This window comes from Pinus tabuliformis, chromosome 5_2 (assembly GCF_031772625.1).
Source record: "Pinus tabuliformis cultivar Carrire ecotype Pingquan chromosome 5_2, CPIR1, whole genome shotgun sequence".
NCBI classification, from domain to species: Eukaryota; Viridiplantae; Streptophyta; class Pinopsida; order Pinales; family Pinaceae; genus Pinus; species Pinus tabuliformis.
Genome location: NC_142306.1, coordinates 984,655,392 through 984,683,307, shown reverse-complemented (window position 1 = coordinate 984,683,307; position 27,916 = coordinate 984,655,392).

The window sequence follows — 27,916 nt, the reverse complement described above, 5'->3', positions numbered from 1 at the left end:
TGCATATTTTCACATAGCCAGACCAGAGATAGAGAAGTATAAAAACCAGCTAGAATGCACTGAGAACACCCTACAAGAGGCAGAAGAGTAGTTGGTATCATCCTCTATAGTACAGACTCCAACCATGCAGGAGAAAACAACTAAGAGAAGTAGAGAAGAAGAGTCCCCTTTAGGGATGGAAATTTTCAGTGAAGGACTCAAAATTATGTATAGGAAGAAGGCCAAGCTTAGTTCCAAACTAAGCCTTAGCAAGGATTCAAAGCAAGAGAACATTATCACAACTAATGAGTCACTTGTTTCCTCATTAGTGGGTGATCATATGACACTGTCTCCCACTACCTCCACAACTTCACAAGATCAGCAGCAAATGCAGACCAACACATATACTACAGGGGAGACAAAGAAAAGTGTAATGGATATTTCTAAGGAGATAAAAGTAAGGAATGAGGCCTTGAAGATTAACACCTACACTCAGTTCTGGAAGTAGACTTCCAATTGTCAAAGCAAGTTGTTGTCAACCTTTGATTCAGAGAAAGGTAAAATTCAAATGGCATTCCTCCAGGCATAGGTTCCCCAGCCCAAGGAAGCATCAGACTACAAGAAGACAACATTTTAGTTTGATGTAAAAGAAATACATCCCATTGACCAAATGGAGATGCACAAGAAGGCTGGGGAATTGATTTTTTCCACTGTCACTAACACTGCTATGAGTTTGTCTAAACTACAGGCTACATTAGCCAATGTTCCATCACAACTGAAGATGAAGAAGGTCTGTGCAATTACCAAAGATACTAGGATCAAAACTCTGGAGGACTTGGTGATCAAAGTGGGTTATGACCCTGCAAACATCAATGCTGCAGAAGAACTTGTAAGGAAAAAGAATTTATACATAGCAGCATTAAGGAAGCGGTTGAAATTACTAGCTATAGAAGATCCTCTGGCCAATGATATTGAAGAATCAAAGACACAAAAGGCATACATGATGAAGCTCATCATGGAGCAGAGTGCATAGTTGAAGCAAATGGAGATAGAGATGGAAAGGATGATTAAAGAAAAGGACCAAGCTGCCAAAATGGTTTTTGTCCCTTTGGAAGCACTCCTTATCATAGCCATTCCTACAACCACATCTTCTACAACAAGCATAGGGGCTGCTACAGATCAGTTGGAAAATGAAGTGCAGAACGTGTCTCTCTAAATTGAAGACATCAAAAGATTGTAGGCTCGAGTCAATCTTATACAAGATCATCAGACAAATATTGATACTTTTCATGTAGCAGAGCTACAAAGAGCCCAAAATCAGATAGAGGTATGGAAGAAGTCGGTAGCTAAGTCCTCTATTGGCTACACACTGGCCCATGTTAAAGAAATTATATGGAACAATATCATTGCAGAAATAGATGAAATATGGCCATGTATCCAGATTATATTTGAGTGGAAGGAATTGATGGAGAAAGCCAAGCAAACCATTTCCACTATCAATGCTAAATTGGGAGAAATGCCTGCTACAACCAACAACATCATAAAGTTCCTCAATTCCAAAAACATATATGAGCTGGATGATCTAAGAGTAGATGAAGTCAGTAGCTGAGTCCTCTATTGGCTACACACTGGCCCATGTTAAAGAAATTATATGGAACAATATCATTGAAGAAATAGATGAAATCTGGCCATGTATCCAGATTATATTTGAGCAGAAGGAATTGATGGAGAAAGCCAAGCAAACCATTTCCACTATCAATGCTAAATTGGGAGAAATGCTTGCTACAACCAACAACATCATAAAGTTCCTCAATTCCAAAAACATATATGAGCTGGATGATCTAAGAGTAGATGACATAACAGAAGCCATCCTAGAAGTAAAGAAAGTTCTAACAAAGAAGATTTTGGTTGTACATCTCACAGAGAAATGTCACACTCTGGAGGTAGTAGTTAACAGGTTTTTCTCTAGAATAGATGCATTGAACAAGAAAGGTCTACCTTCTTTATTTGTGATCAATGAAAAATTGATGACTAGGGAATATTACAATAAGAAGCTTCAAGACATTGCAAAGGATACAGATAAGTCTTCCCACATCAAAGGTATTGTTGGGCCGTTAATATGTCATTATTATTATCACTTTTTAACACCTATTTCATCCATTTCTACCCTTCTTTATCATGTCATTTATCATGATTTATCATATAAATCCATTTTATAATTATTTATGCTCTTATGGATAAATATTATTTCTTCTCCTTTATTTTTAATAAATTAATGATTATTATGCATGATTTTACCAATGATGGTTTATTAATAAATTTGTTGTAATATCACTCACTATTTTAGCCTCCAAGATATTTTCCAGATTGCAGATTTGATCTCCAGCTCATCATTAAATATTCCAACTAAGAAATTTACTGGAATAAGAAGTTACAGTTTTTCATTGGACGTTTCGGGCAAATGGAGAAGAATCTCGAAAATCCAAAACATGGGTTTTGTCCAGAACGGACCGTATTACTTTTAAAATGATTAGTTTTCCCAAATTCTATCTGTATTAAGAGAAATGGAAGGTTATCTGAAGACGATTTTCTTAGATTCATTGTTGCGGCCATTTTCCAAATTATCTCGGTTGCAATACCAAATTTGACCTGTTCCTCTTGACTGTTGATGGAAAAGATATTTCAGACATGATCTTGCTGATCAATTTGTTGTGAACAATCCAATTTTGTTATGGGAATCATTTTTTAATCATCTATGTTGTAACTTCTCTTTTCTTTGTGTATTTAAATGGAAACGGAGATCAAAGAAGGGGATAATTAAAGATTAGATAGGATAGGATAGGATAGGATAGGAGGAGGGGGAATAATGGAGAGATTTAGCTTTTCACTTGGGACCTCAATTGTAATTTCAATATACATAATGTTATTCTGAAGGATGACCATATTGTAATGAGGATTGAATTCAATGGTTAATACATAATCTACGTTGTTGTTCATTCGTATTCTCTGAAGTAGCTCAACAGTATTCGCTGGTGGCTAGGGCCCAGCCTCTGGTGGATCAAACTGCTATCCTCTGTGTTATATCTTTCTAATTCACACGAGTCTAATTGGTTTGATGTTTTTCCATTTTCTGCTAAGTTTACCCTGTTTGATATCTTCTGATTTCCTGTGAGTTTACATTGCAGTTAGTTTACTTTCCTTTATTTTGATCTCATGTACTTCGCAACTTTGCCATTTGATTTCATTTATGCTCACTGCAGGTTGAATTAATTATCAGTTAATACATTGATTTTTGGTTGATTACGATAAGAGTGTAGTTAATATAGAATCAACTGAAAGAGATTGGTTAATACTACTAAACTCTGAATTGACATCATTTCCATTCAAATTGCTTAATTGAGATAGAGTGTGATTCATATAGAATCAGTTGAAAGAGATTGGTTAATGCTACTATGCTCTCGGTTGATGTTATTTTCAATTGAATTGCTTGCCTCAGATTTGATTATGATTTCAGTTGAAGATTAAGTCCTGAGGTTTAGATGTATTAGTTCCTTTAAAAGTTACAACTTAAGATTTATGATTGCATCTGTTTACTCTTGTATTGAATTTAATAGATTATCTTAAATCATTACTCTCTGGATTTATAGCTTTCACATATTGTGTACAGTCTTGAAATAAAAAGACTTACCCAGATTGATAATTAATGTGAGGAAATTAGGAGTTTTAAAAAACACCTTTTAGCACCCAACATTTTGGCGTCGTTTGAACATGTCAATAGAAAAAAAAATATACCCATAATCTCATTTATTATAGACAGAGAAGATTATAACCAAGAAGGGTGGAACTAGCATGGTATTAAGATGATCAATCAATATCATGTACAACAGAAAATGATGCAGTAAAGTAGTATATAAATAATTGTGTCCCTTTTGAAAAGAATCTATCATTAAGGAGCTGTCCTGTTAAAGATCATAACGTGAATGATATTAACTCGCTTTAATAGAATCCATAATTCTTGTCCTCATAAAAGTAGTGTACTTCATGCCATGAAAGGGAATTAGTAAAATATGGTTGAGATGAACTAGGAATAATCCCACAAGAGGAAGGAGGTGCTATTCACAACACACAAAACTTCACAAGAAGCAAAAATGTTGTTCTGAAGAGGGAACAACAAAAACACTCTAAAAGTGTTGTTCCTTAGAGGGAACGACAAAAACTCAAAAAACACTCTAAAAGTGTTGTTCCCTAGAGGGAACAACAAAAACTCAAAAAACACTAAAAAAAGATCTGTTCCCTAGAGGGAACAACAAAAATTCTAAAAGTGTTGTTCCCTTGAGGGAAAAACAAAAAAACACTCCAAAAAAGTATTGTTCCCTTGAGGGAACAACAAACTCTAAAAGTGTTGTTCCCTTGAGGGAACAACGGAAAACACTAAAAAAAGTGAAGGGAACAACAAAAACACTCCAAAAAAAAGTGTTGTTCCCTCTAGGGAACGGGAACAACATTTTTTCGAGTGTTTTTCATGTTCCCTCCAGGGAACAGTTGTTGTTCCCTAAAGGGAACAACACTTTTTTTGGAGTGTTTTTGTTGTTCCCTTAAGGGAACAACACTTTTTTGAGTGTTTTTTGTTGTTCCCTCAAGGGAACAACACTTTTAGAGTTTGTTAGGGAACAACACTTTTTTTTAGTGTTTTTTTGTTGTTCCCTCAAGGGAACAACACTTTTAGAGTTTGTTGTTCCCTCAAGGGAAAAACACTTTTTTCGAGTGTTTTTTGTTGTTCCCTCAAGGGAACAACACTTTTAGAGTTTTTTTTGTTCCCTCTAGGGAACAACTCTTTTTTGAGTGTTTTTTGAGTTTTTGCTGTTCCCTCTAGGGAACAACACTTTTAGAGTGTTTTTGTTGTTCCCTCTTCGGAACAACATTTTTGCTTCTTGTGAAGTTTTGTGTGTTGTGAATAGCACCTCCTTCCTCTTGTGGGATTATTCCTAGTTCATCTCAACCACATTTTACTGATTCCCTTTCATGGCATGAAGTACACTACTTTTATGAGGACAAGAATTATGGATTTTATTGAAGCAAGTTAATATCATTCATGTTATGATCTTTAACAGGACAGCTCCTTGATGATATATTCTTTTCAAAAGGAACACAATTATTTATATACTACTTTAACGCATCGTTTTCCACTATACATGATGCTAATTGATCATCTTAATACCATGTTGGTTCCACCCTTCCTGGTTATAATCTTCTCTATCTGTAATAAATGAGATTATGGGTATATTTTTTTTCTATTGACATGTTCAACTTCTTCCACCATCCCTACTCTTAAGGAGTACTGAGCCTCCCTCTATTTATCATAAAAATATGTAATAACAACAAAATTTTGCCTACAGATAGAGGATAGGGGGTCTCATTAAGAGCCAGCCTACCATGTTCATAAGGATGTAGTGAAGTGACATTCCCACTATGGCCACCACACCAGGGTTATGATCCATTGGATAGCCAAAATATCCTTGGAACAGGAGGTCTCATCACGAGCTAGCCTGATCACTTTTGCTACATCCCAGTGAATGGCAGTGTGGTTATCTGGTTACCACGCCAGCACACTAATCTCTTCTATAGAACAACATTGGAACTCTCCATTTATAAATTGAGGATCCTGGCTCATATGGGTTAAAAAGAAACCCTGTCGAGGCTATGGACGTCTGCTGGTAGCAGAGGCTCTGCTTATGGTATTGAAGTTATATCTTATCATCAATAATTATTATAATTCCCTCTTCTTACTTTTCTTTTTATAAGAGAGATTATTTCCCTAATTTCTCCCTACTTTGAACATTTATGCATGAGCTAATGTTTTTAATCAATCATATCATTTTCAGATGGAATATTGTCAGCAAGGTATCTTTTCTTGCATATTGTTGTCCTTTTTGCTTACTGCATAACCTATCATAGATCCAAAGCATCCTATCTCTTATTTAAAACTATCTTTACACACTTTGCTCTTATTATAACCACACCTCTTGTCGTCCTATCATTGATATGTGTACTCTACTTCATTTACTGTCGTACTATTCATTCCCTTGCCTTGCCATCAGAACAACACTTTTCCTATGCTTGATGGTCATGAATGCTCTTTTCCAATTGGAGGGGGAAGGTTATTCAAAAGTTTTTCTGATTGAAATTTTTGCATGTGGCTTATCTGTTGCTGTTCAAAACTAAAACTGTGGATTCAAGAAATTTGCATGCAAAACAGTGACTTGTTTACAGCAGAACAACAAGTATGGGGGGGAAACTATATTCGTAACAAGGCCACACTATTGCAACTAATAGAAGAGGCTCAAAAAACTCGCGAATGCAAACAATTGTTCAGACATGATGTGCTTGCCTAGATTCCACCTTTTGCATCACTTTCAACATCAACTCAGCCTACATCAACTTCAACAAATGCCAGTCCATACATGTCATTCCACATTTTTTCGGAGGTAAAACTTGAGGTAAAATAGCATAATTTTCTGATTTATTACAAATTTAGGAGAATTTCATGAAAATCCATTGAGCATTATTTATCATCATTCATTCCACCTCTTTACCACTTCCCATTTTTCAAAGACATAGATTCTTTCAGTTTTGCGGAGTGTTCCTTTCATTTATTTATTTATTATGACCATGCCATTAATATTATTTATCATCCATTGATCTTCTTTTTCATTCTCAACACCTCCCTTATTCCATGTTGTTTTACACCAAGCATAGATTTCAACAGATTGTAGCAACCACCTCAATTTGTTTTCTAGCATTGCATGAGGGAATGCTAACTCTCCAGTTTGGGGGAGGAATTGCTACACATGATGATTGTTTTCTACTTTATTTCTCATTTAAGGCATACAATTTCATTTTTATACAGTGTAGAAATTAATTTGCGTATATCTTTAAAACTATGAACTGAATTCTTGTGATTTTTGGATAATAGAAAGGTATCATTAAAATACAAAAACCTAGATAATTTCAAGTTAAATTAGTTTATAAAATTTCGGAAACCATGCACTATCACCTACAACCATTTTGCTTATATCTCATGATCTGTTCATCAAAACGATATGATTTTTGGATCATAGAAGCATTAATATAGTAGAAATCTACTTGCAAATTTTCAGCAAAATCTGGTTTGTAGTTTTTGAGGAAATGGTTAATGAAGTTTGTTGTTATTTATATCATATTTTGCCGCAAATTCATATACATATAGTTGAATGTCAATGTGAAAATTGTTACGCCTTCATCAACATTGCTAAAATTGAATATTCATTATTTGAGGAAGAAGTCATTTGTTCCATCAATTTCATGACTTGGGATGAACATTTTTTTTATATAGCTTGGTTAATATAGAGGCTTCGGGTTGCATGAGGACATGCAATATATTCAGTTTGGGGGTGTGTTGGGCCGCTAATATGTCATTATTATTATCACTTTTTAACACCTATTTCATCCATTTCTACCCTTCTTTATCACGTCATTTATCATGATTTATCATATAATTCCATTTTATAATTATTTATGCTCTTATGGATAAATATTATTTCTTCTCCTTTATTTTTAATAAATTAATGATTATTATGCATGATTTTACCAATGATGGTTTATTAATAAATTTGTTGTAACATCACTCACCATTTTAGCCTCCAAGATACTTTCCATATTGTAGATTTGATCTCCAACTCATCATTAAATATTCCAACTCAGAAACTCGCTGGAATAAGAAGTGACAATTTTTCATTGGTCATTTCGGGCAAATGGAGAAGAAACTAGAAAATCTGAAACATGGGTTTTCTCCATAACAAACCGAATTAGTTTCATAATGAGCATTTTTCCAAAATTCGTTCCATATAAGAGAAACGGAAGGTTCTCTGAAGACAATTTTCTTAGATTTGTTGTTACGGCCGTTTTCCAAATTATCTTAGTTGCAATACCAAATTTGACCTGTTCCTCTTGAATTTTGATGGAAAATATATTTCAGACATGATCTTGCTGATCAATGTGTTGTGAACAATCTAATTTTGTTATGGGAATCATTTTGTAATCATCTCTGTTATTACTTCTCCCTGCTCTCTGTGTATTTAAATGAAAGCAGAGATCAAAGAAGGGGATAATTAGAGATTAGATAGGATAGGATAGGATAGGATAGGAGGAGGGGGGATAATGGAGAGATTTAGCTTTTCTCTTGGGACCTCAATTGTAATTTCAATATACAAAATGCTATTCTGAAGGACGACCGTATTGTAATGAGGATTGAATTCAATGGTTAATACATAATCTACATTGTTGTTCATTTGTATTCTCTGAAGTAGCTAAGTAGTATTCGCTGGTGGCTAGGGCCCAGCCTCTGGTGGATCAAACTACTATCCTCTGTGTTATATCTCTCTAATTCACGCCAGTCTAATTGGTTTGATGTTTTTCCATTTTCTACTAAGTTTACCCTGTTTTATATCTTCTGATTTCCTGTGAGTTTACATTGCAGTTAGTTTACTTTCCTTTATTATGATCTCATGTACTTCACAACTTTGCCATTTGATTTCATTCATGCTTACTGCAGGTTGAATTAATTATCAGTTAAGACATTGAATTTTGGTTGATTACGATAAGAGTGTGGTTAGTATAGAATCAGCTGAAAGAGATTGGTTAATACTACTGAACTCTCGATCGACATCATTTCCATTCGAATTACTTAATTGAGATAGAGTGTGATTCGTATAGAATCAGCTGAAAGAGATTGGTTAATGCTACTATGCTCTCGGTTGATGATATTTTCAATTGAATTGCTTGCTTCAAATTTGATTATGATTTCAGTTAAAGATTAAGTCCTGAGGTTTAGATGCATTATTTCCTTTAAAAGTTACAGCTTGAGATTTATGATTGCATCCGCTTACTCTTGTATTGAATTTAATAGATTATCTTAAATCATTACTCTCTGGATTTATAGCTTACACATATTGTGTACAGTCTTGAAATAAAAAGACTTACCCAGATTGATAATTAATGTGAGGCAATTAGGAGTTTTAAAAGACACCTTTTAGCACCCAACAAGTTCTATGACAGGGAGAGATTTTTATGAAGCTATCAACAACATCCGTTTTATCCAACTTGAAATAAAACACATTTTTGCAGTAAAACCCACTTTTTCTTGGTATACTGTGGTAGATGAGATCTACCGTAAGGTAACAAAGATTGTTATTCCATATGAAGAGCGGTGGGATAAGTTGTGTAAATTCCATGATTAAAAAGACAAGTCAACTTCACCAGCGCAGCACCTGAATATTGGCCACTCAGCAACTATTCTCCTCCAAAGCACTGCCAGATGTCAAGGTCACTTCACCAGATTCATTCCTTTTGATCGCATTATTTCATTTCTGTTAGTTCAAAGTCAATAATAGAATGTCATGTCATTGAGGCATTAATTGTAATCTTTTTGTAAATTTTGTTTGAATACTTCATTCTGTCAAAGTATTGATGGTTGATCCCTAAACATTGTAACTCTTTCTATCAAGCACTGTACCTTTTTCACACTACTGGAGCACCATTAATGAAAATACTTTTCATAGGATACTTATGTTATGAAATACTGGTGATGTTTTTCCTACTATAATTGTGTTTTCATTGTTATTCTTCTTATGTTATTCATCTAAAATATAATTGTAAAATAGGAGATGTGAAAACTAGGATATGTTTTTGAACACCTTATTTGGACTGCGTTTACAAGATCTATATGTTTTCCTCTGAAAGTCTGATTGAGAAATTCCTAAATTCTTTTCAATCCATGCTAAAACACACCTTTTCTCCATTCCATAATTTAATTTAAAAGATCCAGTGAATCTAGCTAGCTTGCCCTGTGATTACTCCTTTGAACTTTTGGTGCAGCACCCAATTTTATTTGACTCCATACCCAATGGAAAGAAAGTAATTTGATCAGATCAACCAACCAATTGCTGGCATTATGGCATTATGAACATATGTTGAACTTGATGGCAACCCTCTCATAGACGGTCATTTCTCTTATATACACCATGATGGGGACAAGAAGAGCCAAGAGGAGAGAAGAAAGGCCATATACACATGTATTAATGTTATCGGAGGTATTTGGGTGCCTAAAACCCATATATGCATGCATTTATATTATCGGGAGTTGGTTGGGTGCGTAAAACCCATATATATATGCTTTTACAATAATCAAAGGCCTTTGTCCTTTTTGGCGGAAACAACACAAGTTAAATATGTTTCGGCACATATGGACCCGATGGCATATCGCAACGAACCCGATGGTGGCATTAAAAATTGGTTTATATTAATATCGCATCCATGCGCGTCGGGGGTCCGGCTAAGTGACTTCGTTGAAACCTCCGATTAGGAGCGGACCCGATGAAGGCATCAATCATGGTTTATAACAAGATCGCATCCGCAGTATCGCAATACTTAAAGGGTCGCCCACCTCAAATCCTCTGATTGCGATAACTTAGCGGACCCGATGGTGGAATTAAACTTGACGTATAATAATATCGCGTCCGATGCTTAAAAGCCCTGAATGCCAATTGCGATAAAGAGGTAGTGGACTCGATGGGAGCATTAAAGGCAATATATAATAATATCGCATCCGCAGTTCGGCATATATGCGCGTCGGACTTCGTTGAAACCTCCGATTGCGAGCGGACCCGATGAAGGCATCAAAACATGGTTTATAAAAATATCGCGTCCACAGTATATCAGAATACATAAAGGGTCGCCCACCCCAATCCTCCGATTGCGAAAAGAGGGGTCGGACCCGATGAAGGAATTAAAAGCATTTCATATTAAATCGCATCCGCGGTGTTCGCCCATCTTATAATAGCCTCCCACTTCAAATCGCCAACAGCGATGAAAGGATCGGACCCGATATATTATTAAGTGTGGATGCATTATGTTAAAAGTCCGCATTTGTGGTTTTGGGGCCATTTTCATAGTTTTTCCCGCTTAAGCCTATTCTTAAGAGATTGGTCAAAACAGTTGCGCCTCAGGTTTCGGATTCTCTGGTTTCGATTCATGGTATTATCAAAAGCATGACTATATAAAGAAAAAGGGGATCCGGTGACAATGTATTAATTATGAATTGAAGATCTTAAGGGAGAATAGATCGGCATTCTTATGATCTGTCAAGGAGAAATCTACTGAACCGAATTCAAGAAGAATGCACGCAGGATGGCAGATCCGCATCGCTTCGGGGGTATTGCAGTTCAGTTGAGAGCAGCCAACCGCATGGAAGTAGCAGTCATTCCTTAACTCTGATATAGCGTCTTCTGTTGATTCGCTAAAGGTCTCTGGGTCCGGATACTAGGTTTGTCTTGTGTCTAGCCTCTGGGTGCTCTATAACATGTATGTCCTCTGCATTATGGTATGATTCTGGCATATACAACCTCTGATTAAAAGGTGACCAGATCAGATATTTATTTATAGCTAGTGCTTGGGTTGGCGCGTGGGTGATCTGCTGTATAAAGAAAACATGTATTGATCTGAGGTTTGGGTATTTCTGAAGAATCATTTATACTTTATGATCATTTGATCTTCTTGGATCCAGTCTGAAAATTAATGAAACGTGAACGAAGTAGGGGGTTGTAGCTCCCTTCCAGGAAAAACTGAAAACGAGAGAGAGAGTTGTAGCTCTCTGCAGGTTGCAGCCTGCGTACTGGTAAATGACTGCACCAGTACAAACTCATTGTAAAAGAAGTTTCTAATTGAAAGAAGATAGAGACATATTGCAGCAGGTGGTTTTCACCCACATTGGGTTTCCACCTTATATCTGGTGTTCTTTGGTGTGACTATCTATTTATCTTGTTCATGCTCATTATTTTATGGTACTGACATACAAAGTAACGATCAATATCTGAAGAATAATTCAAAGTATAAATAAGGAAGATATATTTAAAAGAACTTAATAATACTAATTCACCCCCCCCCCCCCTCTCAATATTATTTCCAACAATTGGTATCAGAGCAGGTCCTTCAGAGAAGCTTGATCGCTTGAAGGAAGATCGTTCATTATGAGCAACTACGAGAGGGAAGCATCAATCAGGCCACCGATTTTTGATGGGACAAACTTTAATTATTGGAAGGTAAGAGTTACTGCCTATCTTCAATCACTTGGTACGGAATTTTGGGATATCATAGAGACAGGCTACACTTTTCCTTCAGCTACTTCTACAGATCCGGCCGAGAAAAAGAAATATGAAACAAATGCTAAAGCAGTCAATACTCTGTTGGGATGCTTATCTCAATCAGAATTCATAAAGGTTATGCAATATAAATCCGCAAAAGAAATATGGGACAAGATTGTCTTGAGCTACGAAGGAGATGAACAGGTAAAGTGTGCTAAACTTCAAACCCTCAGGATTTAGTAGGAGAATCTCAGAATTTATAATGATGAAAGTGTGGCTAACTATTTCCTTAGGGTAGATGAGATTGTTAACTGCATGAAAAACTTGGGTGAAGAAATAAAAGAGGCTATTGTGGTTGAAAAAGTTCTAAGATCCTTGTCCACCAAGTTTGAATCTAAAGTGTCCGCCATAGAAGAAAAGGAGAATCTACGAACTCTCACCATGTCACAGCTGCATGGAATTCTAACTGCTTATGAAATGAGAAAAGGAGGTCCTTCAGATAGGAGAGAAGATGCCTTCAAGGCTTCAGGCAAAGGAGAGTACCTTGAATGAAGTCATGTGTCAGAAGAAGAAGAAGAATCAAATTTTGTCAGAAATCTTCAACGAGGTACTGGCAGATTCAGAGGTAAGTTACCCTTCAAATGTTTTGCTTGTGGAAGAGTAGGTCACTATGCTGCCAAATGTCCTCATAAGGATAAGATTGACAAGGGAAAGGAACCTGTTAGATGGAACAAGAAACAAAATGCAAATAAGAAGAGTTATTACACCCATGAAGACAGTGATGGTCTATCAAATAGCGATGAAGATGAACGAGGTAATCCCTATAAACTTTTAATGGATTTTGAAGATGATGATTACATGGATGCTCTAGATATAGATAGCTATTATGAGGAGATGTCTAGACTCAAGACATGCTTAGAAGAAAAGAATGTGATCATTGAGACTCTGCAAATCCAACTTGATGAAAAGGAACAATCTCTTGAAAAGTTAGAATGTGAAATTGTTGGGCTTCGAAAATAAATTGAGAAAACAAAGGCTCTCAATCTTAAATTTGTTAAAGGATCTGAAACTCTGGATGAGATCATCAATTTACAGCACTCTCCTCTAATTAAGACAGGTTTTGGGTATAATGGAGAAACATCTCAAGCATCCACCTCGAAGAGTTATCTCGATGCTGCAAGAAGATATGAGCAAAAGCCAAACAGAGATCACCAGGTAAAACAGGGACAAATTTCATCAAGAATAAACAAAGACTACCAGACAAATCAGGGACAATTCACCTTAAGGACGAACAAAAGCTACAATCAGCCAAGATCCTCTCAATTTACCTCAAGAATGGATGAAAATAGAAATCACAATCATATGACTGGTAAACCTGATAATCGCAGAAGTTTCTTCAATGGCCAATGTTTCTCTTGCCATAACTTCGGTCACAAAGCAGCTCAATGTGTTGCCTACAAAACAATCATGACTAGAGAAGCTCAAAAGCAAAGAAGTATGACTGGGATTACAAAAAGGACCTATAACAACTTCTCGACTCTTGAAAATGAAATTGAATGCTCTATCTGTAATAACTTTGGTCATGAAGACTCTGAATGCAGGAGTAGGTTTCGGCAAACAAAGGAACAAGATTCAAGCACCAGAACATGGAGAATAAAGGAACCTTGACCAGAAAGATGTGGGATAGCATTTTATGCAAAAGGACAGGGAAATCAATGGTACATCGACAGTGGATGTTCGAAGCATATGACAGGTGATAAAGAAAAACTTGAATCATACACTACTTTAGAAAAAGGAAAGAAAGTTTCATTTGGGAATGATACTCCTGCTGCCATAAAAGGAAAAGGTATTGCTCAATTGAAAGAAAAGGTCAAAGGAGGAAATGTTTTGTACATTGATGGATTGAAACATAATCTTCTAAGTGTCAGTCAGATGTGCGATCAAGGAACCGAGGTAATATTTAGATCAAATGGATGCCGTGTTCATGATCTTGATACAGGTGAAACAGTGATCAAAGGCAAAAGAACTCCAAACAATCTATACATATTTGAAGAAGGACAACAACAATGCTATATGAGCAAGGATGATGAGCACTGGTTATGGCACCGGAGGTTGGGGCATCTAAGTTTTTCACAAATAAGGAAAGCATGCAAGTATCAGGCAGTTCGTGATCTTCCAGATATCAAAATTCCAGAGAATACAATATGCAAATCATGTCAGTTTGGTAAACAAACCAGGACTAACTTCCCTGAGAAGGAAGGATCAGCTAGCAAACCTCTCGAACTTATTCATACAGATGTATGTGGTCCATTTAGGACAAGGACACCTTGAGGAGAGGAATACCTTATATTATTCATTGACGACTTCTCCAGGTTTGTTTGGTTAGGACTTATGAAACACAAATACAAAGCATTTGAAAAATTCAAATCCTTCAAAGCCTTGGTCGAAAATGAATCAGATCACAAAATTAAGTGTCTCAGGTCTGACAGAGGTGGGGAATTTACCTCAAATGAATTTTTCGATTTCTGTGAAGAGCATGGAATAAAAAGGGAATTCTCTACAGCAAGGACTCCTCAACAAAATGGAGTGGTGGAAAGGATGAACAGAACAGTCCAACAAATGGCCCATGCCATGCTTGATGAATCTGGAACTCCTGCAACCTTCTGGGGTGAAGCTGCATATGCCGCGGTTGTTATTCTCAACAAAACAAATGTCCGAGTAAACAACACTCAAACTCCTCATGAGCTTTGGTATGGTAAGACTCCTTCGATAAAGCATTTTAAAATTTTTGGAAGCAAATGCTATACTAAGAATACTGATGAACAGCTTGGCAAACTTGAGCCTAGAGCAGATGAAGGCATTCTCCTTGGTTATTCTCCTTATAGCAAAGCATATAAGTGTTACAATAAAAGACTTGGAAGAATTGTTGACAGCATTGATGTAGTGGTTGATGAAAAAGGATACATTCCTAGGCAAGTAAATCATGAAGATATCAAAGAGGATGAAGACTACCCTTCAAATCAGACTGATAATGAAGAAGAAGAACCTCAAGAGGCTCCAGAGGAACAGATAAGGATAGAAGAAAAGACTCCATCCAGGCATGTTCAAAAGAATCATCCAGAATCTCAGATTTTGGGGCAGAAAGAGGCAGGTGTACAAACAAGAAGAACAATAGCAGAAGCCTCAAGCTACTTGGCATTGCTCTCCTCCACTGAGCCACAAAATGTAAAAGAAGCATGCAGAGATGAATGTTGGGTCAAGGCTATGGATGAAGAACTTGAGCAGATCGAAAAGAACAACACTTGGGAATTAGTTCCTAGACGGAAAGAGAAGAATGTCATAGGGACAAAATGGATCTTCAAAAATAAGTTGAATGAAAATGGGGAAGTAGTTAGAAACAAGGCAAGACTGGTTTGTAAGGGATATGCTCAGCAAGAAGGAATAGACTTTGAAGAAACTCTTGCTCCTGTTGCTAGACTTGAAGCTATCCAAATGTTCCTTGCTCTCTCAAGCTTTCAAAAATTCAAAGTATTTCAAATGGATGTGAAATCAGCTTTTCTGAATGGACATTTAGAAGAAGAAGTATACATTGAGCAGCCAGATGGGTTCATTCTTGGGAATGATCCAAACCTTGTATGTAGACTGAAAAAGGCTCTCTATGGTCTTAAACAAGCTCCAAGGGCTTGGTACTACCGTTTGGACAAATATCTTCATCAACAAGGTTTTTCAAAAGGATCAGCAGATAGCAATCTTTATATAAAAATTGAAAATGACAAGTTGCTAATACTTGTTGTGTATGTAGATGATATTATTTTTGGCAGCAATGAAGAAACTATGAGTCAAAACTTTGCCTCGGTAATGCAGAAAGAATTCGAAATGTCCCTGCTAGGTGAACTGACATACTTTCTTGGATTGCAAATCCAACAAAATAAAGACGGTATCTTCTTGTCTCAAACCGAGTACCTCAAGCAGATTTGAAGAAGTATGGCATGGAAGATTCAAAACCAGTATGTACTCCCATGGTTACAGGATGCAGTCTTAGTGCGAATGATGAATCGGATGCAGTTCATCAACCAACATACAGATCAATGATTGGAAGTCTACTTTATTTGACAGGTACCCGACCAGACATCATGCATGCAGTTGGAATAGTTGGAAGATTTCAGGCAAATCCAAAGGAAACTCATCTTCAGGCAGTAAAGAGAATCTTCAAATATCTTCAAGGAACTCAAAACTTTGGCTTATGGTATCCTAGAGATACAGATCTCACACTTCATGCTTACACAGATGCAGATTGGGCTGGAAGTGTGGATGACAGGAAAAGCACAAGTGGTGGTGCTTTCTTTATGGGTTCCAGATTAGTATCGTGGTTCAGCAAGAAACAAAGTTCGATTGCTTTATCTACAGCTGAAGCAGAATATGTGGTTGCTGCATCTTGTTGCACCCAACTTCTTTGGATGATGCAGACTTTACAGGATTTCCAAATCACTTGTACTCCACCTATCCCCATCTTATGTGATAATACAAGTGCAATCAGCATTTCAAAGAACCCAGTCATGCATTCAAAAACCAAGCACATACCGATCAAGTATCATTTTCTCAGAGAACAAGTGCTTGAACAAAAGGTCAAGTTGGAATACATTTCTTCTAAGGAACAAGTGGCTGATATATTTACCAAACCATTGCCCAGGGAGACTTTTGAATACCTCAGGCAGAAGCTGGGGGTTGTCGACGCATCATCCTGCTGTTAATTCTCAGATTGGTGCTTGTACGCGTACAAGGTTCAGGGGGAGCATAATTCATTGTTGGCATTATAGTATTACAGAAGGAGGAACATGTTGGGTAAATGAACTGTATCTATCCATGGCAATAAAGATGCTGAATTATATTATATGTAGGCAGTATAGCGCGGTTCTTATTTTATATATAGCCAGAATAGCTCGCCTTTCTGTCCTAAAGTCAGAGGGGAGAAATCAGGAGGAGCAAGCTCTCAGGGGGAGAAATAGTTAGGAGAAGCAGATATCCGCCCTTTGCCCTTGATGTCAAACGGGGAGAGTGCTTTTTGGATGGTGTTGTTGCCATCAAGTCCAAAGGGGGAGATTGTTGGCATTATGGCATTATGAACATATGTTGAACTTGATGGCAACCCTCTCTTAGACAGTCATTTCTCTTATATACACCATGATGGGGACAAGAAGAGCCAAGAGGAGAGAAGAAAGGCCATATACACATGTATTAGAGAAGAAAGGCCATATACACATGTATTAATGTTATCGGAGGTATTTGGGCGCCTAAAACCCATATATGCATGCATTTATATTATCGAGAGTTGGTTGGGTGCGTAAAACCCATATATATATGCTTTTACAATAATCAAAGGCCTTTTTCCTTTTTGGCGGAAACAACACAAGTTAAATATGTTTCGGCACATATGGACCCGATGGCATATCGCAACGGACCCGATGGTGGCATTAAAAATTGGTTTATATTAATATCGCATCCATGCGCGTCGGGGGTCTGGCTAAGTGACTTCGTTGAAACCTCCGATTGGGAGCGGACCCGATGAAGGCATCAATCATGGTTTATAACAAGATCGCATCCGCAGTATCGCAATACATAAAGGGTCACCCACCTCAAATCCTCCGATTGCGATAACTCAGTGGACCCGATGGTGGAATTAAACTTGACGTATAATAATATCGCATCCGATGCTTAAAAGCCCTGAATGTCGATTGCGATAAAGAGGTAGTGGACCCGATGGGAGCATTAAAGGCAATATATAATAATATCGCATCCGCAGTTCGGCATATATGCGCGTCGGACTTCGTTGAAACCTCCGATTGCGAGCGGACCCGATGAAGGCATCAAAAAATGGTTTATAAAAATATCGCGTCCACAGTATATCAGAATACATAAAGGGTCGCCCACCCCAATCCTCCGATTGCGAAAAGAGGGGTCGGACTCGATGAAGGAATTAAAAGCATTTCATATTAAATCGCATCCGCGGTGTTCGCCCATCTTATAATAGCCTCCCACTTCAAATCGCCGAAGGAGCGGACCCAATATATTATTAAGTGTGGATGCATTATGTTAAAAGTCCGCATTTGTGGTTTTGGGACCATTTTCATAGTTTTTCCCGCTTAAGCCTATTCTTAAGAGATTGGTCAAAACAGTTGCGCCTCAGGTTTCGGATCCTCTGGTTTCGATTCATGGTATTATCAAAAGCATGACTATATAAAGAAAAAGGGGATGCAGTGGCAATGTATCGATTATGAATTGAAGATCTTCAGGGAGAATAGATCAGCATTCTTATGATCTGTCAAGGAGCAATCTACTGAACCGAATTCAAGAAGAATGCGTGCAGGATGACAGATCCGCATCGCTTCGGGGGTATTGCAGTTCAGTTGAGAGCAACCAACCGCAGGGAAGTAGTAGTCATTCCTTAACTCTGATATAGCGTCTTCTGTTGATTCGCTAAAGGTCTCTGGGTCTGGATACTGGGTTTGTCTTGTGTCTAGCTTCTGGGTGCTCTATAACATGTATGTCCTCTGTATTATGGTATGATTCTGGCATATACAACCTCTGATTAAAAGGTGACCAGATCAGATATTTATTTATAGCTAGTGCTTGGGTTGGCGCGTGGGTGATCTGCTGTATAAAGAAAACATGTATTGATATGAGGTTTGGGTATTTCTGAAGAATCATTTATACTTTATGATCATTTGATCTTCTTGGATCCAGTCTGAAAATTAATGAAACGTGAACGAAGTAGGGGGTTGTAGCTCCCTTCCAGGAAAAACTGAAAACGAGAGAGAGAGTTGTAGCTCTCTGCAGGTTGCAGCCTGCGTACTGGTAAATGACTGCACCAGTACAAACTCATTGTAAAAGAAGTTTCTAATTGAAAGAAGATAGAGACATATTGTAGCAGGTGGTTCTACCCACATTGGGTTTCCACCTTATATCTGGTGTTCTTTGGTGTGACTATCTATTTATCTTGTTCATGCTCATTATTTTATGGTACTGACATAAAGAGTAACGATCAATATCTGAAGAATAATTCAAAGTATAAATAAGGAAGATATATTGAAAAGAACTTAATAATACTGATTCAACCCCCCCCCCCTCTCAGTATTATTTCCAACACCAATCAACCAAATTCAAACAAACAACCAAGGATAATCATAACTAGCCTAAAATCAACCTAAAAACCAAGTTAAATCATAAAAACAAAGCCCTCTCTGAAGCTAGTAGGGCTAGATCTCGACATTCAAAAGTGGTTTGATGTTGTCCAATGCATTTATTCCCACAACCCCAAAAATACAGAATGATAACATAGTGGCGATTATACTGGGGAAGAATACATTTTAATCCAAAACATTATTATTCCCTAGTTTAAAAATCAGTATTTCAGTAAGTAATTGATGTATCAATATGAAATACATCATCTGAGGTTGCTTTTGTAGATATATGTTAGATTATAGATCTTGATTTTGAGTTTTTTGTGATGATTTTTCATAACCATGGCTCCTAGAAGAATTTATACTAGATCTCATCCAGATCCCAACCCTGCTAAAATTGTAGATGACACTAAGAAACTAGTGAGAAAAATAAGCCTTACCGAGAGTCAAGGTAGTAATAGTTCCCTATCTAGATTTAACTCTCCTCTGGAAAATACCCCTTTGTCAAGATCAAATTCTCTTCGAGAGAAGTTTGAAACTTTACAAGGCATAGAATTTGATTTGCATGACAAGAGCATGCTATACTTTGGGGGAATGCATGCAACCACTATATCCATCACTAGACTTTTAGTAGGGATTTGGGCTAAAGTGACACACAGGTCTTTGATAAGACCTAGGCACCTGACTTTGCTAGAGTCAAAGGAATACAAATATTTGTATTATATAGTCATATCTAGTCATAATTTCTCCATGACTGCTTTGGGCATTAGATTATGAGATACTGAATCTAGCATAGCATTATGAAGTATTTTATCATGAATATTCAAACTGACATAAAATGGAGGGACTCCTCCTTCTTGTGGTTTGCCTTCTACCTCGGGCCCAAATAGGAGCTCAGGTTGATCATCACTCAAATTTACATCATCAGTTTTCTCCCCAATGTTTAATGCCTTTAGGACCTGAGTCTTGTATACATTCTTGTTGACTAATTCAGTTAAGGGGATAGAAATTTTCAACTTTGAAAGTTCATTTTCTATACTGAATGGTGTTTGATTTTTAAGTAGATTTGAAGAATCAGACTTATCAGCGATTAGTTTTGTGGCCAGTTCAGTTTGTTGGCTGGTAGAAGGTAGATCAGTTTGAGTGTTTTTAGAAGTGGTATCAATGGTCCTTTTTATAACAGGTTCTGCAGGCTTCTTTCCAAGAGTTTCTGTGGTTTTCTTAGGGGGATTTTCTGTTGTTTTCTTTGGATCAGAATCAAAGACCTTCTTAACAGGATTTTCAACATTCTTTTTAGTTGCAGTATCTTGATTTTTCTTACTTCTAAGATTGTACTGCCTATGTACTTCCATTATAGCATTTTCAAATCCTTGTTTGTATTCCTCTGACACTTGATAATCCATTTCAGTCTGGGCTATAAGAAAAAGTTCATGTTCCTCTTGAGTGAGGAACATTGTTTCATCTTCATTTACCCCTAACAAATTAATTTGGTTATCATCCAAATATTCCACAATATTCCCCTCATCATGTGTGTAATTTTTCTGAAAAGGCAAATCAACAGATTCGGCCTCCTTTTTAGAAAAATTACACACATGATGAGGGGAATATTGTGGAATATTTGGATGATAACCAAATTAATTTGTTAGGGGTAAATGAAGATGAAACAATGTTCCTCACTCAAGACGAACATGAACTTTTTCTTATAGCCCAGACTGAAATGGATTATCAAGTGTCAGAGGAATACAAACAAGGATTTGAAAATACTATAATGTAAGTACATAGGCAGTACAATCGTACAAGTAAGGAAAATCAAGATACTGCAACTAAAAAGAATGTTGAAAATCCTTTTAAGAAGGTATTTAATTCTTATCCAAAGAAATCGACAGAAAATCCCCCTAAGAAAACCACGGAAACTCTTGGAAAGAAGCCTACAGAACTTGTTATACAAAGGACCATTGATACCAATTCTAAGAACACTCAAACTGATCTACTTTTTACCAGCCAACAAACTGAACTGGCCACAAAACTAATCACTGATAAGTCTAATTCTTCAAATCTATTTAAAAATCAAACACCGTTCAATATAGAAAATGAACTTTCAAAGTTGAAAATTTCTATCCCCTTAACTGAATTAGTCAACAAGAATGTATACAAGACTCAGGTACTGAAGGCATTGAACATTGGGGAGAAAACTGATGATATAAATTTGAGTGATGATCAACCTGAGCTCCTATTTGGGCCCGAGGTAGAAGGCAAACCACAAGAAGGAGGAGTCCCTCCATTTTATGTCAGTTTGAATATTCATGATAAAATACTTCATAATGCTATGCTAGATTCAGGTGCATCTCATAATCTAATGCCCAAAGCAGTCATGGAGAAATTAGGACTAGATATCACTAGACAATACAAATATTTGTATTCCTTTGACTCTAGCAAAGTCAGGTGCCTAGGTCTTATCAAAGACCTGTGTGTCACTTTAGCCCAAATCCCTACTAAAAGTCTAGTGATGGATATAGTGGTTGCAGACATTCCCCCAAAGTATGGCATGCTCTTGTCACGCTCATGGGGAGAAAAATTACAAGGAACCCTACAAATGGACATGACTTATGCCACTATACCAGTGTTTGGTCAACAGAGAAGACTGTATAGGGAAACCTTAATGAAGTACATGGTCAACAGTCAAGATAAACCACATAACTACCCTCTCTACTCTGTTCATTCTAACCTGGACTCCTTCATTCTTTACAATGATGAGGGCATTGATGCACAGGTCACCTAGGAAGAAAATGATATTGATGAAAAATAGGAAAATCAGACTCTAATTGTGCAAAAAAGCACTAAAACTGAACCTTTTTGGAACATGAGCTTTGATGGCTCTTGTAGAAAAGTAGGTTCAGGGGCAGGTGTTTGGGTGTCCAATCTAGGAGACAATCATGTAGAAGGTCATTCCTATAAACTCAATTTTCATTGCACCAATAATATAGTAGAATATGAGACATTTCTCTTAGGATTGCAACTATTGAACAAGTTAGGTGCTAAAAGAATTGCTATTTAGGGAGATTCTGAATTAATTATTAAATAGATCAAGGGAGAATATGTTGCAAAATATCCTAGGTTGAGAAACTACAAAAACATTATCCTGGACATTTTAAGAACTTTTGAAGAATATGACCTTTCTGTCATTTCAAGGAATCAGAATGTATTGGCTAATGGTTTAGCATTTTTAACTAGAACATGCCAAATGCCTCATCCAAAAAACAATATATAACGGAGCTTAAACACCATCCTACTGTACCTGATAATATGAGACATTGGCAGGTATTTGGAAGTGATAAGCAGATTGATTTTTTTTTCAATCCAGAAAGGAGTATGAAGACAATAGCATGATTCAGACTGTGAAGAGGAAGGTCATATTATTAAACTTCGAGACTTTAAAGTAGGGAATTAGATTGTTAAATATGTTAGTATAGATAAATAGCTTGATGATTCAAATGTAAATATTTCAGTCAGTAAAGATGTACATAAATTAGAATTACATGAAATCGATCCATAAAAATAAGAATTTGAAGTACTTCAACTTAAAGATAATGTTCTACCAAGGGGTCTAGCTCCTTTAGAAGAAATTTTTGATTTTAAAGATGTAGAAAAAGTCCAAAAATGGAACCCATAGGGGCAGACATAGAAGAATGCAATATAGGCAGTGAACAAAATCCCAAAATGATAAAACTCTCAAAATCATTGCCTATTATCACAGAACAACAATATATAGCTCTTTTTAAAGAATTTAAAGATGTCTCTGCCTGGAGCTATGAGGATCCAAAAGCATATGACTCCAGTATCATACATCACAAAATCCCAATCAAAGAAGATCAAAAGCCATTCAAGCAAAAACTTCGTAGGATCAATCCTGTCTTAATGCCTTTGGTTGAGAAACAAGTAAAAAGGATGTACGATGCAAAAATTATACTGCCTATTATATACTCTAAATGGGTGTCTAACATTGTCCCTACTAGAAAGAAAACTAGAGAAATCAGACTATGTATTGATTTTAGAAATCTAAATAAGGTATCCCTTAAAGACAACTACCTATTACTTAAAATGGATCATATATTGTAAAAGGTAGTAAGGTCTAGTAGGATTTCCTTATTAGATGGTTTCTCGGGTTATAACCAAGTCTTAGTGCATCCTAATGATCAGGATAAAACTGCCTTCACTACACCATGGGGCACTTTCATGTATGTGAAAATGCCCTTTGGGGTAATGAACACTGGAGCCACTTTCCAAAGAGTAATGGATATTTCCTTTGCTGATGAAATTGACCATTTTATTGTGATTTATCTAGATGACATTACAGTCTATTCAAAAAACGACGAGGAAAATTTAGCACATCGGATAAGAGTGTTTGAAAAATGTAGAAGGTTTGGCATCTCACACAATCCTAAAAAGACATTGTTTGGCCTTGAGGAAGGAAAACGTCTTGGTCACATTATTTCCAAGGATGGAATTAGGATTGATCATAGTAGGATTGAAGCAATTCTAAAAATCAGTCATCTAAGAAGCATCAGAGAGCTTTAGTCTTTTATTGGTAAAATCAATTTCCTAAGGAGATTCATTCCTAACCTGGCAGAACTTCTTAGAAATATAACAAATATGCTTAAAAAGGACTCTAAAATCAAGTGGAGTATTGACACTAAACAATCCTTTGAGTTAGTTAAATAGGCATTGACCAAGGCACCAATGTTTATCAGCCCAAATTTTACCAAAGATTTCATAATCTTCTCTTTTGCTTCCGAACACACCATTGCAGCTGTTTTACTGTAGAAAAACAGTGAAGACTTTGAACAACCTTTTAGCAAAGCTTTAAGACATGCATCTTTTAAGTAAAATATTATGGAAAAACAGGCCTTTGCATTAGTTAAAGCATTAAAAGATTTTAGAGTATATATTTTGCATTCCCATATTATTTCTTATGTACCTAATGCAGTGGTTAAGGACATTTTGACACAGAATGGACCTGATGGAAAGCGAGGAAAATGGATTGTTGTCATTCTGGAATATGACTTAGAAATCAAGCCCACCAAGTTAATTAAAGGTCAGGGACTAGCCAAATTGATGGCTGAGTCAAATTTCCATGCATTGGACATTAACTTGATTGATTCATTAGATAATCAAGAGGAATAGGTGACTCCACAAATTGATGAGGCATTTCTGAACTCACCCTGGTATGCAGACTTTCTTTATGTTTTATTTAATTTAAATGCTCCTCCTAGTTTGACAAAAACAAAGGCAAGATTTCTTAAGTTAAAAGCAGTTAAATTTTGCATTATAGACAATGTATTGTATTGGAAAGATGCTGGGGGTATTTTACTTAAATGCTTGTTGAAGGATGATGCAGATAAAGTTATGCAGGAATTCCATGAAGGTGACTATGGTGGACATCTTTATTGGAAAACCACTGCCAATAAAATCCTTAGAGCTGGTTTCTATTGGCCCACCCTTTTCCCTGACATTCACAAACAAGTCACCTCATGTCATAAATGCCAAATTTTTTAAGGAAAGAGAAAAATGTTGCCCCTACCCTTAAAGCCTATCTTTGTTGAAAGCCCTTTCTAGCAATGGGGATTGGATTTCATTGGTGAAATTCATCCCTCTTCCTCTACCCAACACAAGTGGATTCTTACAGCCACTGACTACTTTACCAAGTGGATAGAGGCCACCCCTTCTAGAAATGCCACTGATGTTGTCATTATTAAATTCCTTGAGACTAATATCCTCTCCAGATTTGGCTTTCCTAGAAAACTCATCATTGATAATGCTGCAACCTTCAAATCTAAAAATATGGTTGAATTCTGCCATAAATACCACATCACTTTGGGACATTCAACAACTTATTGCCCCTAGCGTAATGGGTTGGTTGAATCCTCAAACAAAAGTTTGGTAAACGACATCGAAAAGATGTTAGAGGACAATAAAGAGTCTTGGCACAACAATCTGGTAAATGCACTTTGGGTTGACAGGCTAACTACTAAAAAATCAGTTGGCATGTCACCATACCAATTGGTCTGTAGGATAGATGAAATTTTTCCATCCTCATTAGGAGTTCCAGTCATGAAAATAATGCAAGAAGTGCAAGCTAAACCCAATGATGTACAGAGAAGGATTAATAAAACTATCCAGTTGCAGGAGTCCAGGGAGGAAGCATACCACAGGACCCAGTTATTCAAGAAAATGTTAAAAACGTTTTTGACAAAAGAACAAAAGCTAATGATTTTAACATTGGAGACCAAGTTTTGAGATGGGATTCAAGGAGAGAAGACAAGGGAAAACATGGAAAGTTTGATAATATTTGAAATGGGCCATATGTTGTTCATGCTTTCAGGGGAAACAATGCATTATACCTTAAATACCTAGATGGAGCAAACATACCTGGAGGTCCTATCAATGGCAGGATGCTGAAGCACTACATTTCCTAGCCTATAGGTTTTTCTTTCATCATTGTAAATATCATAGTCATTATGGTTTTGATTGGGTAACTTATTAACAAAGGTTGAAGCCTGCAACAAAGGCCCTAATCCTAGAGTAATGAGCCACCAATAGTATCCTAAACAACAAAGAAATCAAATCAAGACATTACAGAAATGGAGTACTCAAGGCTACTGATCTTATGTTCTTGACACTTCACTTGGAGAAGTGCCATCCCCAGTTGGAGCCATTGTTAGGGTCCTATAAATTATAGGATCTCAAGGTGATTAATTATTCTGTATTTGTGATTTCATATTGTATATAAATTTCAATATTCAAATGATTTCTAGAAAATAGAAAAAGAAAATGAAAGAAGGTATGTTAGAAAAAAAAGAAGGAAAGGAAATATGAACCCCACAAAAGAAAACATAGAAAATAAGACTAAAAGTGTTGCAAGTCCAAGTGCCACTACTGATAAGTTAGATATTTTATTCCATTTTCAAATAAGGATTGTGTGCAAAGTGTTCTTAAATGGCACAACGATTGAAATTCTGTTCAGGTCATACAGTTTAATCATGACTGAACTCATTTAAATTTTTGTTAAATATATTAGTGAATGAAGGTTTACAAAACAATTTAAACTCGGTAAATTAGTAGCTAGGTAGAAATAAAAATGACTCAACATTTTAATCTGAGTCAATGGCGAAATAAGTGATAGGATAAGGTAGATGTACATAAAAGAAAAATGATTTGGGTCTATTAGCTTAAGTGCACCCTGCAAAGAAAGAAGAGAAAATGTTAGCTTAGAAAATGAATGGAATGCAAAAGGGTAGGTTGAAGCGTGACTATGGTGGTTAGAGGAAAAACATGAAGATTTTATCCTAAAGTCAAATTTCAAGTATTATTTTCATGTGCAGAAGAAAAGAAAGAGGATTAAAGTTGTACTCTATAGATTAATATATTAATTAATTTTGGTTTATTAATCCCCATTCCTAAGTTTTAATACCCCAAAGTCACCCCTCCACTCATATTTTCATCCACCCACCCGTTCTTAAGTTTCGTTACCCCGCCATACACTCCAACTATTCCCCACTATGCATTAAATTAATTTCCACCAACCCAACCAAGTGCCTCGTCACGTCATATTAACTCTCCACCACCTCTCCCCTCATTTGCAGCAACCTCACAAGATCCGATGGCCCATATGGTATTTCGGCCCCCCCTCACCATCTGAACTTTACCATTGTGGTGGTGGGGGGGGGGGGGGGGGGTGGGTGGGGTTGGGTCCGAAATGGGTGGTATTCAAAACTGCGCCCGCCGCTACTTGTCAACACAACAACATTTCAGACCCCCCTCAGGAAAAACCATTAACTGCCTCCCCCCCCTCTGAAAAGTAGTTTTTCCACCTCCCGATACCACTCTTCTATCCATTGCACTCCCACCACTGACCTTCTACCACGTCATTTGCCCGTTGATTCCGCCAATCACCTCTGCTCCCTCCAAAACTAAGCCGTTAAACAATTAAATGGTTTAGCTATTAATCCAATGGACCCGCGCCACCTTCAACGGAAAAAACAGACTGTTATATAATTCTCCCTTTCACTCATTAACCGGTTACTGAATTCATACACTACCACTGTTATTGCTCTGTTACAGGTTTGCTGGACCAAAATCTGACATTTTCACCTGCTAGCGACACTGTCGCTCACGTATTTTCAACCTATTACCTCTGTTCTTGTCTCTAAATCCTAAGTCCTCTCTGTGTATTGAAGCCTGTAATCCAGTTTTCACTATTGTCCTTAGCCTTATCCGAAGATGCCTCCAAAGGGCAAGGGACCAAAAGAACCTGTCAATCCTCTGATATTTCCTCCCATTGATTTTCACCACATCCCTTTGACTGATAGAGACCATAAAATCCATGAAACTCTCTGTGAATTTGACCTTTTTGAGATGTATTGCTAGCTTGAGGACAAATATATAGATAAATCTGATGACATTCAGCTATGGGAATCAAATTTACTCCACTATATTTTCCCCGTGTCCACAACCCCCCATAATTTGTTAGGAAGTATCATGCATGTTTTTTGCCTAGCCAAAGGGCCATCATTGCCCCCACTAGAG